This window comes from Molothrus aeneus, chromosome 5 (assembly GCF_037042795.1).
Source record: "Molothrus aeneus isolate 106 chromosome 5, BPBGC_Maene_1.0, whole genome shotgun sequence".
Lineage (NCBI taxonomy): Eukaryota > Metazoa > Chordata > Aves > Passeriformes > Icteridae > Molothrus > Molothrus aeneus.
In genome coordinates this window covers 51,987,646-52,001,984 of record NC_089650.1, presented here as the reverse complement: position 1 = coordinate 52,001,984, position 14,339 = coordinate 51,987,646, and the positions used below count along the sequence as shown (strand labels likewise).

The window sequence follows — 14,339 nt, the reverse complement described above, 5'->3', positions numbered from 1 at the left end:
AGCTTTCTCTGAGTTTTTTTTCCAGTGCAATTTGAAACACTCATGTTATCAACTCAACTACTATAGCTATATTTAAAAGCTAGAAAAGCACACATAATTCCACATTTGGCAAGTGGGCAGTTTGACAGCCCTATACTTTTTTTTACTTTCCTCAACCCTTAGTGAGACCATTATTCTTCACAACATGACAAGAACATGACAGAACTCTTAGTGCCCAATATGGTGCAGTATGGACTGCAACCAGTAAATATTTCACCTGTAAAGCAGATTTGACTTAGGGCCAAAACATGTTCCCTGCTTTTAAGTACACACAGTCTTCTCCTTCAACAGAGTCTTCAGGAGCTGTTCTCAAACCAACTGCTGATAGAAATCTTCCTGATTACAAACCCACTCCCAAGCTCTTCAAAACAATTTTTAAGTTTACAACCTACTGCAAAAAGATCACATACCATACAAAAAGACAGCTTTCTTCCCCCACTCCAAAGCCCCATAACTAGGATGGTTACTGAACTTTTAAGTTAAAAGTGTCTATACATACTCATGCCTTTTGACGTGTTCACTTCACACTGGGTGGGGTTTTTCTCCTATAAGGGTTGAAAATTTTATAAACCTGACTGACATTGACAGACTGACATTTGTCAATAGACAAATTTTATTCCACTGCTTCCTTCTTCCCAATAAATCATTAATAAATAGCATCATTCAACCTCAGTTACATAAAAAACCCTTAATCTTTAATCACTGCCTAAAGTATTATTAAGGCCTCACCATTTCAACTCTGCATTTTGAGTCAGGGCTGCTCACCATAACACAAGTAGTGTTAGCATGTATTGCCAAAATAGTGGAGAAATAGAAAAATCAAAACACAACTGCTGTGAAAGACCAGTATACCTATTTCAGGAAGCAAATAGCAAGCACTGAACAACTAACTACATTAATTATTCCATGCTGCTTGCCTTTTGCTTAAGTCTATGATGCCAATTTCTAAAGGCCCCAAAGTACTGAGGGAACTCCTTTCACAGGAAGACTACTAGATCACTTAGGCAACTAACCCTAAGACTAACTCCCAAAAGGCTCTGATCTGTCTGCTCTCACAAACATACTCTTAGGTTTTTATAACCTAAGCTAGTTTTATTATTCATGCAAGAATTGTGTTTCTCATAAATCTGATTTTTACACAACTCATTCTTAACCCTAATTACCAGTTTCTATGCCATATAGAAAGTTCAGACAACAGCCAGTGCTTAATCATGACAAATCTCTGTTCTGATCTTTATAAACAACAGAAGAATATAAAAGGTTCTATTTCTTCAAACAACTTTGGAAGAAGCATTTAATAATTCAATTCTGTAAAACAACACAGGATTCAATCATACTAGTTTCTAAACTGCAGAAAACAGTTTAAACAACTAATACTGCCAAAGAAGGTCCAACCACTAAAACATACCAGTAATTTAGCCAAAACTAAAAATTAGTTTCCAGTTTCAATGCAGATTTTGTAATTTAGAGACCCAAATGTATTACAATGGCCCTGATTTCTGTTATTGTGAACAAGTAATGATGGATTCTTCAGCTAAAACACACTGATGTGTCCATGTACAGCAACTTATCACAGATCAGAATGATATTACTTGTCAATCAAGAAACAAGGTTTACAGCATGTTTACCTCGTATAATTGCATTTCAATTCTGTCTAGAAGCAAAAGCCTGCTTTGGTACTTTTAATGCCCCTTCCTACATTTTAGCTGATTGTGTATCTGTTTGTAGTGGCTCCTGAGGATAGAGACTGTTTCAGAAAAATTCAGAGGGAAGGATGAGAGGTGATCTTCAGAAATCAAAAACATATGTAACTTGTCCACACTACCTTAGCCCAGTACCACAGAAACATACACTAATACTATGTTTCCAAGCTCTCCACCTCCCTCTGTTCCTAAGATTCTCGAGTATGGCTTCAGGCAGGAATTAAAAATAGGAAGAAAATACTCAAAAGCACAAGATCTTTAATGTTGCTTAAAGATTTAGGACGGCTGTTGCAAAAGTAAAACGAACTGTAGGAACCAGACTGATAAAAAAAATGATTGAGCTAACACCTAGGTATACTGTAATACTCAACAGTAAATACATCTGACTTAAGAAGGAAGTTACAGTCTCAAACACAGACTGGATACCCTACAAATACAATTTAGTGCACACAAAATCGAAACTGGTAGTACTCAGGCCGAATTTCATGCAAATTTAGCGTGAATAACTTAAATGCCCCAGAGGCCAAAGCAGTGTTTTGTTTCTCCAAAATTCATGTTTGCAAATGTTCTATAAATACTCCGGATGAAGACCAGAGTTCTGCATAGCAAATTCATGACCCACAGCTGGTTTGCTTTTCCTACGCAATTATCAGCTGGCACTTCTCCGTCCTACCCCCTTCCCAGTATCCTGTAGATCGATAGGAATGAGGACCAAGATGAAAATTTGAAGCGCAAACTAAGACAAGTTTCCATTCAATGACCACAAAGATACTGCACTAACCGCACACAAAATTATTTTAATGCACTTCTGTTAGCACTGTCCTGCCCTCACAGACTGCGGGATATAAACCAGGAAAGTTATCCACAGCTCTCATCTCCTAGAATTGCATCAGCTACTTGGGAAGGAAATCACCAGCAGACGTTTTTCCTTCCCATAACAGAAGTAATTGAGATAGCTGTTTCTGTGAAATACGTGATATGAGGCAAAAATAAAATTAAAAAAAGCTATTTATCAAGGTGTAGGATAGCTAAAACTAACACGAAAGGTACAGTACCATATACTTCTAAATTACAATCTCTGCCCTAGTTACCTTCCTCCTCTTCAAATAAACTGTCTTTAGTCCCTGGATTCCTGCTCAATGGATTAGGGAATTCCACTGTCAATGGCACTTTCATGTAGACCATTAAAAAGAGAAAGACACAGGAATACTCTTTAGTCCTAGACAATGAGGGACGATAAGCAAACAGTGCTTACACGCACACTGGGTGGACACCACCCGCCGCTCCAGCCGCGCAGCGGGAGCGATTCCCCGGGGCACGGCCCGGAGCGGGCCCTCACGGAGCCCAGCGAACGTGCGCGGGCACGGCCAAGACACGCGGGACCACCAGAGCCGTTCTCTCCCGGCCCGATGGAAAAGCCCAGCGCCGCCAGATCCCGCGGCCATCCCGGAATCCAGCCTCCCGCGCACGGCTCTGCCCACGCCCCCGGGCCCGCCCCCGCCGGTGCCGCGCCAACACTTCCTGCCCACGCCCAGGGAGCTCCAACGCGCTCCCTCCCCTGCCGCCGATGGTTCCTGCCCGGCGCGGCGCTCCCCCCTCCCGGCCCCCAGCAGGATGGTTCCTGCCCGGGCCCATCATCTCCAGCCCTTCCCAACAGTCACTCCCTCCCCGCCGCGAAAATACTCGGCCCACAAATATGGCGGCTGACAAAACAGCTCCAGCGGCGCCCTCCCTCCCTCCCCCAGACCGCCGCGCTCGCCTCGCCTCTCCGCCCGCCCGCCGCTGCCCTCCCCCGCAGGCGGCCGTGCCCAGTCCGCCCTGCTCCTTCCCCCATACCGCTCTCCCGTCCAGCCGCGGCGGGACCCGCCGGCTCCCGGCCCCGCAACCCCCGCCCGCCCGTCCCCGCCGCCCACCCGGCCGTACTCACGCTGTGAGAGCCGCCGAGGAGCGGCTGACAGACCTCCCGCTCCGCCGCTGCGGCCGACGCTCGGCCGGGTTAATGGCGGAGGCCCCGCCGGTGCTGCCGCCTGGCCCCGCGTCCGGCAGCCGCGGGCGGCCGAGCGGGCGCTACGAGGGCCGCGCTGCCCGCGGCGGTCACCCGGCGCTGGGTGCGGGGCTGCTGCTGCCGCCGGGCGCGGCGCATTCGTGAGGCGCGGCGCGCGTCGCCGTCCGGCTGCGGGCTCGGCGCTCGGCTCCCGGGGCTGAGCGGCTCCCCTCCCCCCGCGGCACAAACAATGCGGCTTCACCACAGCGCTGCGCCGACGGGGGGGAGGAGGAGAGGCGGGCGGGGAGGGAGCGAGCGAGCGAGGGAAGGGACGTGAGGGCGCCAGGCACCGCCCAGCCCCGCCGCTCCCGCCGCCGCGGGGCGGGGCCTGCGCGCCGCCGCTCCCCGCGCCCCCGGCCGGCACCGGCCGCGCTCGGGGCGGGAACGCGCTGGCCCCGCGACCGCCGCGCGACCGCCCGGACCGGCTGGGCCCGAGCCCGAACGCGAACCCGAACCCGCCGTGCGTCCCCGGTACAACGTTCGAACGGCCCAGCGCGGGCGCCAGGGAACGGATGGAGGCGGGACACGGCTCGTTACAAAACCAAGGCTAAAAAGTTGAAGCGACTGGTATTTATTATCTCTTTGGGGGGAAGTGGAAGCTCAAGATTCCTTACGTAGAAAATGTGCTTGAAAGTCAGCTCTTTCGTGGTCTCTGGGTCAAGCTGCTGTTTGTAGATCAACTGATAATAGCCTTACATTTTGACAGAGAAAAAGGTTATTTTTGGCTTCCCCTGTGAAGGACACCCTTTGTTAGGTATTATTTTTAGACAGCCATTACAGCCATATTCGAGAGCTGAAGGATTTTACTGCAATACATTTCTGCAAGGCAGCTGCACCCACATACTTAGAAAACAATGTTTTAGCTGGCCCAGCCTTACACAAACACTTGCCTGTGCTGATCATCCAGAACAAGTCCTGCATATAGTAAAAAGCAATTGATTGAGAGTAGGTGTGATTCTTTTTACCCATCAGTATTTCACATCCACTCAGCTAAATTGCTGCAAAACAACTTACCAATTCATTGTTATGTTTTCTCTAGCAGTAAGAGGATTCTTTGCCTCAAAAACCAGTTAATCCTACAATAAATATATGACTAGGGAATCAGAAAGAGATACACCTGTTATTGCTTGTAGAAAGTTAATTAAGGTCCAGAGAGTTTAAGCAACTAGGCTGGAGAAATCTTGTAGAATATGAAAAGTACTTTCCAAATTCTTTTTTCCTTATCAGGGACCATTTAGCACACTGACCTCTGAACAAAACACAAGCTATTAAAGCAGCTAACACTCATGCAGTCTGCTCGGTGTAGAATAGATCCTTAGGCTCAGACACAGAAAGTATCTTCAACTTCCAACACAAGAAAGTTTGTACAAACTATGGAGGCCATCTAGTCATTTGTGTACTTGCCTGTGAAGAACTACTCTCCAGTTAAATTGTTTTAGTGATCCTGCCACCAGTCTCAGAAGTCTTACAACATGCTGATATAAGTTCGCGTTGTTGCACTGGAATACGACCTGTGATAGAAATGTATTGAAGAGCAAGTATCATACCATACCATACCATGTACATTACTGTGCAGAGTATAAAAATGAATAGAAATAATGTCAAAAAACATAATAAGATTATGATAAGGAAATATTTTGGTTTATCTTTTGAGGGGTGATTTATGTAGATCTACTGTGTAGCCGTACAAATACTTTTTAAGTGGAGACAAGTTTTCCACAGAAATCTTGATGGTGTCAGTATTCTAATGTGTCTGATACACAGCAAGTCTGGCTTTTTTCCAGTTTTTTTTCTGCCAGGTGGGCTACAGCATTCCATAGTCCCTGGACATCCCTTTGATAACATGGTATCCCTTATTGGTATTTGCATCATTTAACCAATTTTCTATAATTTAAACTCATGCTTCTAGATTCTTCCAATTACTCTCAGTAAGAAGGTGGTGTGTGGAGTTTTCACTCTGGAGCATCCAGGCTAGGACACACACCTCATGTCATTCCTTCATATGGTATTTCAGAGTAACAGCACAAAGATCAGGGCACGCTCACAAAAAGCTCTGTATTTGGAGTCTTAGACTTCTAAATCATTTCTCATTGACCTTATGAAGGCTACCAGAGCAGGATGCTCAGCCTCTCCATTTTAAGTATTAGCACATTAGCCCGTGTAGAACAGCATGTAGTACTGTCTGGGGCATCTGACCAGTCCTCAGCACACACACCTATAACCTCAAAGATCTGTTACCTTCCTCTTTTCCACCTCACAAGCGAGACATGGTTACTCAAAAGAATACAATTCTACTAGCATACGGTTCAATTTCAAACCAAAAATAAGAAGCCCTCTGATCCCTAGTTTGATGGCAACAGACCCCTCAGCACCTTTTTTCACACCAGTTCAGCATGTGCAAGGGGCTTCAGTCCCAGTCCTTCAGAATCCTCACACCCCTACCTGGCAGCATCAAACTGTTAAACAAATTACCAATGCTGACTCACTCTACATGGAAAACTTCACAGAAAGAGGATCTTCTGCCTACCAGATTTCACCTCCACTAGTTGTCAAATTTTCAGCAGAATCACTGCAAGAAAGATCATGTAAAGAAACATAATCACTATTTATCTGCCTCGGCATCCTCCTCTATTTTCTGGTAGAATCAAACTTCATGAGACACATTTCTGTATTTCTAAAGTGTATCAGCTTTGTTTCAGAGATTAATAAAAGTTAACTCAAGACTTGCTGCAGCAGTAAATACTGGCAGAGATACTGACCTACTTTGGATGCAACTTTGTATCCCTCTCAGGGCCTGGACAGCTGGCTGCTGAAGGGACAAGAAAGAATCGCAACTCACTCCTCACTCCTTAGAGCCTACAACAATCTGTATTTCAAGAAAGGTTTTGGACTGCCATAGCATACACATGTGGGTCTTCTTCCTATCATGATGACAAATCTGCCTAATCTTGCATGTGATACTTCTGTATGATGCCTTAAAGTAATGTATCACCAGTAAATTTTCAAGTTTGGCTTCTCCATCATACAATTTACACCTTCACACTCATCTATGAGATACAACATTGCCATGGTCCTCTCATCCTGCATGGAAGTGCTTTTAGATCTCACTTACTTCATCAGCCATGGTATGTGGCACTGGTAGAATACTTGCAGGCATGACTTCACAAGTTCACAAAAGAAAGGCTGTTCCCAAACCTCACAGAAGCCAGAACAGCATTCATCGTGGAAAAGACTGTAACCTTATCAACAGACATTTTACAGCAGCATGCTCACATCATTTCAGCTGTTTATTTTCAGTCTGTGGGGCGGTGGTGCAGGATCACTCTGCATCTTCGGAGTGATCTTTGCAAATTTTTGCATTCACAGAGAAATACACATTATCATTGCTCCATCTCCTAGTTATCACTGGTATATTGTAAGAAAGACTGGTATATCATACTAGACTAAATGGGATATATGGTTCCAAGTCCTGGATGACCATCCTGGAATGAAGATCAAATTTTTTGCTTCAAATATATAAAAGAAGTGTTGGTCCATTTCACTCCTACTTGTTTACTGAATATTCCTTGTTCTCTAGTTAGGAAGAATTGTCTGGATTTTCCTTCTCACTCCTCTGATGTGGAAGTTTTAGCTGTATTATGACAAAAGGGGAAATAAAATAATATTGGGGTATATAGTGTTCACCAACTGCTATGGAATCAAGGACTTTTTGTTTCTTACAGCCTCAGTAACTCTTACTTCCTGCACATACCACCTTTTCCATTCTCACAGCCAAAGCAGTTCTTTGTTTCTTAATTGCTAAGACCCTTTAGTCTGACCTTTCAGAACAGCTCATGTCGATCCAAACGAACAGTCTTCACCAAAACACAAGTTTAAAAATACACTGGGAGCTGTGTCAGTGCCTTTTATGGTACTGATGAAGGTCCAGAGACCTTTTATCCTCAGAGCTCCACCAGAAGTCACGCTTGATCAGGGTGCTTGCTAAGAAATACCTCTGTAAGCTGCATCTGCTAAGCAGTCCTATGGAATGTTATCTATAGATAAGCTTGAAGATCATTTGACAGCATGGTCTTCATAGTAAAGCCGCTATGCAAAGGCCCTCACCCCATTTCCATTTAAGCATTTGTTGGAACTACTGCTTGGGGTCACCTACTGCAAGAAGAGGTATATATCCTGTCCCTTGCTGACCGAGAGATACACCAAGCACTTTGCTGAGATATGCAATTGACAGGGAAACCTACTGCCTGCTTTACTTATCCACCATCTTGAATCCTTTAACATCATGTACCTTCAGGATTTTGCAGTTTTAAGGTGATCTCTACAGGATGTGCTCATAACTGTTGCATGGTGGAAGGTGAGGATTGAGCTCACTCCTCTGGACGCTGCAAAGATGCAAAACCAAACTTCATGATTAGGATATACATGAAAACATACGTAAGCTATGCTTCAATAATAGAAAACAAAATCTGCATCCAAATTACAACATGCTGCAACACAAGCACAGAGCTTGCCCATGTACTGACCTGTAGGTCTGCCAAACAGCAAAACTATCATCTACTATTTTTGAGACTATTTTATCAAGAACAAACCCTTGGAACAGAATTATTGACACTCATGTATGATGATATTGCTGTTTCCAAAAGAGTAGACAGAGCCATAATCAAGAGAATAATATTCCCCTTCTTTTCCATCATTGTCTCTTCAGTATCAATTATTCAATTCCTAGTGTTTACAGTTTGGCACCTTTATTATGTTCTGCATAGTAACTCCCCCTGCAAAGGTCTTTGTGGGAAGCTGTTCCTGCCACAGGATAACTACCATCAGAACAACCCCTTCATAAACAAGTCACCAATTTTTTGTTTAGCTCCCAGGAGTGCCTCCCTGCATGATCAGATGAAAATGATTACGAGCACAAGAGAGCAGCAGTAAAGTAAATCCAGGATTTGGGAGTGCCTCTTCAGCATCCCCAGTTATTAGCCATCATTAGTTTAGCTTACAAAAGCAGCTGCATATTTAGAAGTGGAGTTTGTCAATTCACACAGCATAGCTAACTGAGCCAAGTTAGGGTAAAGACAACGTCAGTGGTAATGGGTATGATTCAAAAAACAAAACAGTAATTGCTATGCAAAAAGTTCTAAAAATATCATACTTGCACAGCAAAGAAATCCAAAACAGCATAGCTGATCTACATTGGATTTTGACCTCTTTCTTCACAAGACACACTGAGGAAACCTGAGTAGCAGACATAAGACAGAATTTACAGAAAGATAACACAAAAAAAGGACCTATTTGAACTGAACAATTTTGTCAAATGCAGCCATAGCAAAGGGAAAACAAAGTGTGGTCCATACCTGTATCTGATACACAATGATTTTTGAGAAATACGATTTCTTTTAGTTTCTGTGGTTGTTCTCCTGATCAGGTTTGGATTTCATAAGATACCTGAGTTTGTGATAAACAAAGTAGCTTATTAAGATAGCATAACCCAAGTAAACAATATTATGCAAATTCATTGCTACTGTCTCTCTTTCCTACTTCCTTTCCTCTGCACTGGAAAGCATTCTCTACACAGCACTCATCCAAGCAAAAACAAGTTGCTCATTGCCTTCATAATTTTTAATTATACATAAAGTTTATTTTATTTGTTGAAATCGTTAGAGTGACTTCCCTTTTCTCAATTCCCTTGGTGTCAGTTTAAAAACCTGCAAATGTAATATGAGATGTGAGGGAAGTTCTTTTCCTAGTTAGCTCACTCACAAACATGTATCTAAGAAACAATCTCCAATGTTTACAATGAGCTAATACTTCAGCCTTAGTATGATTAAGTTAAAATTCAATTAGTAATGAGACCCAAATCCAGTCTTAATTACTTTACTATCTCTTCCTCATTCATTCTAGAGGACAAACCTGGTCTGCAGGTGATTAAGATGGTTTGCAATGGAGGAAGTTAAACTGTTAGAATCCCTAGTCATTTGTCCACGATGACAAAATCCAAAAATAGATGGGCTAATTCAGAATTAAAATTTGCCTCCTCGTTTATATGGGGAAGGACTACAAGAAGGTGACATCAAAATCTGGGAAGGAAAAATAAAGTGAAAAATAAGTCAGAAGTAAGGACTCAACACATGACATCCACAAAAAAGCCTGAACCACAAGAGCAACCAACATGGCCTGTAGCTTTCCTCTGTACAGAGAAACCCAACTAGTGTGTACCATTTAACAAGAAGAAATGAACCCTACACAACTTTGTTTGTCCCAGACTTGCTACTGCCTCAGCAAAGGCCTAATAAAGAGAACTTCCAAACTCATGTATATGTAAATCAGTTCTGATACTGATGGCTTCATCAGGTAGACAAAATCTCCATAGGCCCAATAGGAATGCTAGATTAGGAACTTCAAACTGACCTCTCCTGAAAGACATACTCCAGCACCATGCTCACTCCACATAAAGGGCAAGTATGAGTAAATCCTGTCAACATGCTATTATATGCTCAACTCCAAGTCAAAAGTCAGTGACCTACACCTCTGATGTGCTACACAGTGAGGATCATACAGATTAAACAGTTGTGTTTGTAACAAAATAGGTAATTAATATAAATCCACAAGGGTATCATGGTTTTGGCAGTGAATGCTTGCTCCTAACTACTGTGTGATTGCTCATTCCTTCTTCTCTGAGCACTCACCTGGACACCTTGGATCTGATGAGTAGAGCCAAGTAGCCACTGAAATAAATGGGAAGGTATGCTAAATATAAGTACTTTCCTATGTTGTAAGTTCTTGGAAATCACACCCCTGTGACAGATACTAAATTGGACATCCAAATTTAGTACTTCTGACCTCTATTTTAAGGTTTTGATCATTAAGCTGACATTGCCTGGATGGGTTCCTAGAAGAGGCTGGAGTCTACAGAAGAAGGAAAGGAGATCATTTTATTAAATGTATTACCTCGGTGCACACAAAAATCTGAAATTCTTTCTGCTTTATTCTACAGGAATTCTTTCTACTTTATTTTACTGTTATCTCTTAATGTAGTTTTAGTCTCCATGACTTCAAATGGAAAATGCATCATTGATGTAGAAGTTACTAGAGGTGAAACCAAATGTTTGAGTGAAAATAAGCATACCAGAGCAGGTTTGGAGATAAATATTAAGTGCTCAATTTTGCTAAAACAAGGTAACACTACTAACTACACTGTTATTATCAACATTTAGTGTTTCCAAATGAATACAAATGTAGAAAGACAGAACTACATCAATTTATCACTGCAGTTTGTTTGCATTATGTTTACTGCCAAGAAAGAAATGGAATGAAGGAAGTAATAAAATTAGATTAAGATGAACAGCCTGATGACTGGAGAGACCCTGGGACCACAACACACAAAACTCTGTCTGCAACACTAAACATCTACATTTGGCTAATAACATAATATTGAAGTAGGTGTATTGAAGGTATACTTTAAGTTCTGTCACAGTAGGATAGGATATAAGAATTTAATTTAGTTTCCAACATGTCTTAGGCTCTTGCTATAGCCTCCCTGAGAGCCTTCCAAGTTCAAGGCATACCCCAGTACTGAGAATGACAGAGAGATGGTTACTTACAGCTACGTAAGTGATGTTTCTTTCTTCTCTGAACCTCTAATAGCTTTTTTCCAGAGAACCCGAACAATTTCCTCGGAAGCATGGTCTCCTAGCTTTCTGCTATTCTACAAAACATAATGGAGAGCCAGATACTTGCACTTTGCTCCAGGGACTGGAGTGAGAAATTACTTCTTTACATTCATTTAATATCATATCACTTTTAATTCATGCCAGGTTCAGTTAACCATGCAAATAAAGATGTTTATTCACAATATCTGAAACAGATAACAAGATTGTAAATGCATAAGGGGAGGAAAAATCAAAGAAAAAAATTACTCTTCTGAAGTTAAATAATGGAAGTTTTGGGTTCTTCCTGTCAGGATGCCTTGCAGATTTTCCTAATTATCTGTCTTCCTAAATTACTATGTTCTTTTACATACTTACACCTCAGACTGCAACCTTTATGGAAAATCTGTATCTTTAGACTATCACTACACCAGTGCTGCTACATTCACCACCAGCCGGCAGTCTGGAGCCTTCTCTAGGAATTGCAGTTACTTACTCGTTCTTTTGCCTGTCACCAGATCACCACCTCTGTTTTATTCATCACCTCTGTTTTATTCATTGGTTGGTTGTGAGAAGATGTTCTGGATCCAGCTTTGCTCAGATTTTTAAGACCCGATTTCTTGAGTTTCCAGTGTATTTTTGTGAAACAACAAGAACAGAAAAATACCAGTTATTTCACTCAATCTGTGATATACACCTGTAGATTATATACAGAATCACTGATTGGCTCTCAAGCCACCTAAAATACAATTTAAAGAAATAATTAACTTTGATTAATCTCAGCTTCCCTAACCCTTAAGGAAATTTTAAGAATAGGACGTATGAAAAAATGAAGAGATATAGAGAGGTGAATACAGAAAGGGCAACATGCGGTGCAGAAGTGCAAAATTAATTTCCAGTCTTTTTCAACTTACTGTAAAATTTTCAACTATGAATTGTGAAATTCTCCAAAATCACAGCTGTTAAAAAAGGCAGTTAACAAAGCCACATACTCTGATATTTAACCTTTCCATATGGTGATAAGCATAACTATGTCATTCCAACTGTTGCAGTTTTATAGTTCTCTAAAAGATGCTTTTTGAGGTGACGTGTTTCAATACTAACAGTTGTTGCTATCATCACTGTCGTAATTTCCTGTCAACAGACTGGTGATAGAGACTTCTCAACTAAGCTCTCACACCTCTATTACTGTGTCTAGCTGGCAGATCTAGCCAAGATCAAACTTCATGTTTGAGCAGTTCTATTCGTATAACTGCACTTTGTAGCAGTGGAAACTGAGCAAGTCCAAGAAACCTCAAATTGCTTTGGCCTCAGTCATCTATAAAAACTAATACATATGCTATATATATATATATATATATATATATATATATATATATATATATATATATATATAAATATTGTCTGAATATACATATATATACACACTAATACAGTTGAACTCTACCAATAAAAAGAAAATGTAAATTAAAAAGTAACAAGGAACAAAGGACTGCCTGCACACAGCTTAACAACTATTTTGTTGAGAGTTTGAATAGTGTATGAATAAATTAAAAAAAGCAACTTGACATGAGATTTACAAAGAAGTATTAACCACAACAGACCATTTACTGTATGTTGACTGGCAGAATACATTTAGAAAATCACACCAGTACTTAAGTACAAACCATACACCGAATATAGCAGAATGTTGAATAGGTCCACTATTTCAAATCAAAAGGTATCAACTGATCTCTTCATATACTGCCATATATTCCAACCAAAACACTCTTTACTGAATCTGTTCAAATTAGAAAGAAAGAAAAAAGAAAATTAACTGATGAAAATAACTCAGATCAAAAAGCAAGGACTTGCTTAAGCACTGTCTCTCTAAACACTGTCTTAATCTAAAATTTAACATTGTTTTCAAACCTGTAAAGTGGTAAAGGTGGGAAACAAAGGATAAGCAATTACCTCTTGTAGCCTTACCAACACTTAAGGCAAAGAAAGTGAAATCTACGACTGCCACTGGGAATTTGACAACAAATGTCACAATCACAGCAGATTATATCTCACACAGCTCTCCGGAGAAATGACATACATCAAAAGGACCAACAAACCACCCTTCTTCACTCCTCCTGAAAAGCCTGGATCACTCGGCCCATTGATAACCTCAACTAATGTTTTGCAATCGGAGAAGAAAAACACCGACCTATAACCGAATACCGAAACTGGAGGAGCTTTATCCAGAACAGGACTTTAAGCATATAGCTGGCAGTGTTTCCCTGAACCGGCGCAGTGCATTCTCTTCAGCCCTGATCATCCTTCCCTAAGATGCTCAGGTGAGACTCGAGCGCCACGCCAAGGGCCCCTCCCGAGGCAGACTCCGTACATCAAAGCAGCGCTCAGAACCAAACCCGTTGGGCCTTAGACCACGCATACCCATCAAGGTGGGTTCAACTGCGGATACGAACAATGGAGGCTAAATTCCTGACAGGGCGAGGGCTGCGCTCGGAACAGCGTGTCCGTGTCCGTGCCCGCTCCAGTGGAGCGATGCCCAGGAAAGCCTCTCCGCGACCTGCCCATGGGGAATGCGCAGCGTCCCGCCGCGGCCCCGCGGGGAAGGCGCGGCAGAGGCCCTGGAGGCATCGCTGGGCCTGAAGCACCGCAGGAACCACCCCCACCCCGACCCCGACCCCGACCCCGACCCCGACCCCGACCCCGGCCCCGGCCCGCCGCCCGCAGAGCCACCGCCCTCAGCCGCCCCAGGAACGAAGCGGAGTGCAGCGACCAGTAGCCGCACCCTCGCGGAGAAGGCCGGTGTCGGGCCCCGGCCCGCCTGGGGCACCGCCGGGACGCGGATGCGAGGGGACCCGGCGCCCCCAGACCAGAGCGCCCCGGTGCCGCCATTTTGCGGCCTGGCGCGCTGAC

The 14,339-nt window shown here is 42.9% G+C and overlaps 1 protein-coding gene and 1 long non-coding RNA gene across 11 annotated transcripts in view; both read right to left on the bottom strand.

Annotated features, from left to right (window-relative positions):
• Nucleotides 1-3,760, bottom strand: part of BRD1 (bromodomain containing 1) — a 67,190-nt gene extending 63,430 nt beyond the window's left edge. For all 3 annotated transcript variants that reach the window (XM_066550748.1, XM_066550749.1, XM_066550750.1), the window contains exon 1: nt 3,670-3,760. The gene's annotated coding sequence lies outside the window, so the exon portion shown is untranslated. The remainder of the gene's footprint in view (nt 1-3,669) is intronic.
• Nucleotides 3,761-4,341: 581 nt separating this feature from the next.
• LOC136557152 (uncharacterized) lies at nt 4,342-14,315 on the bottom strand. 8 transcript variants are annotated; one of them, XR_010783733.1, is made up of 9 exons: nt 14,212-14,315; nt 13,097-13,209; nt 11,926-12,048; nt 11,385-11,488; nt 10,470-10,689; nt 9,694-9,860; nt 9,138-9,228; nt 8,936-9,018; nt 4,342-8,168 (listed from the first exon to the last, which is right to left on the bottom strand). It is a non-coding gene; the product is annotated as an uncharacterized lncRNA (long non-coding RNA). The 8 variants fall into 8 exon arrangements; XR_010783731.1 differs by lacking the exon at nt 14,212-14,315 and having other exon boundaries at nt 4,342-7,417; nt 8,075-8,168; nt 13,097-14,034; XR_010783737.1 differs by lacking the exon at nt 14,212-14,315 and having other exon boundaries at nt 10,470-10,508; nt 10,624-10,689; nt 13,097-14,034.
• Between the last annotated feature and the right edge of the window lie 24 nt (nt 14,316-14,339).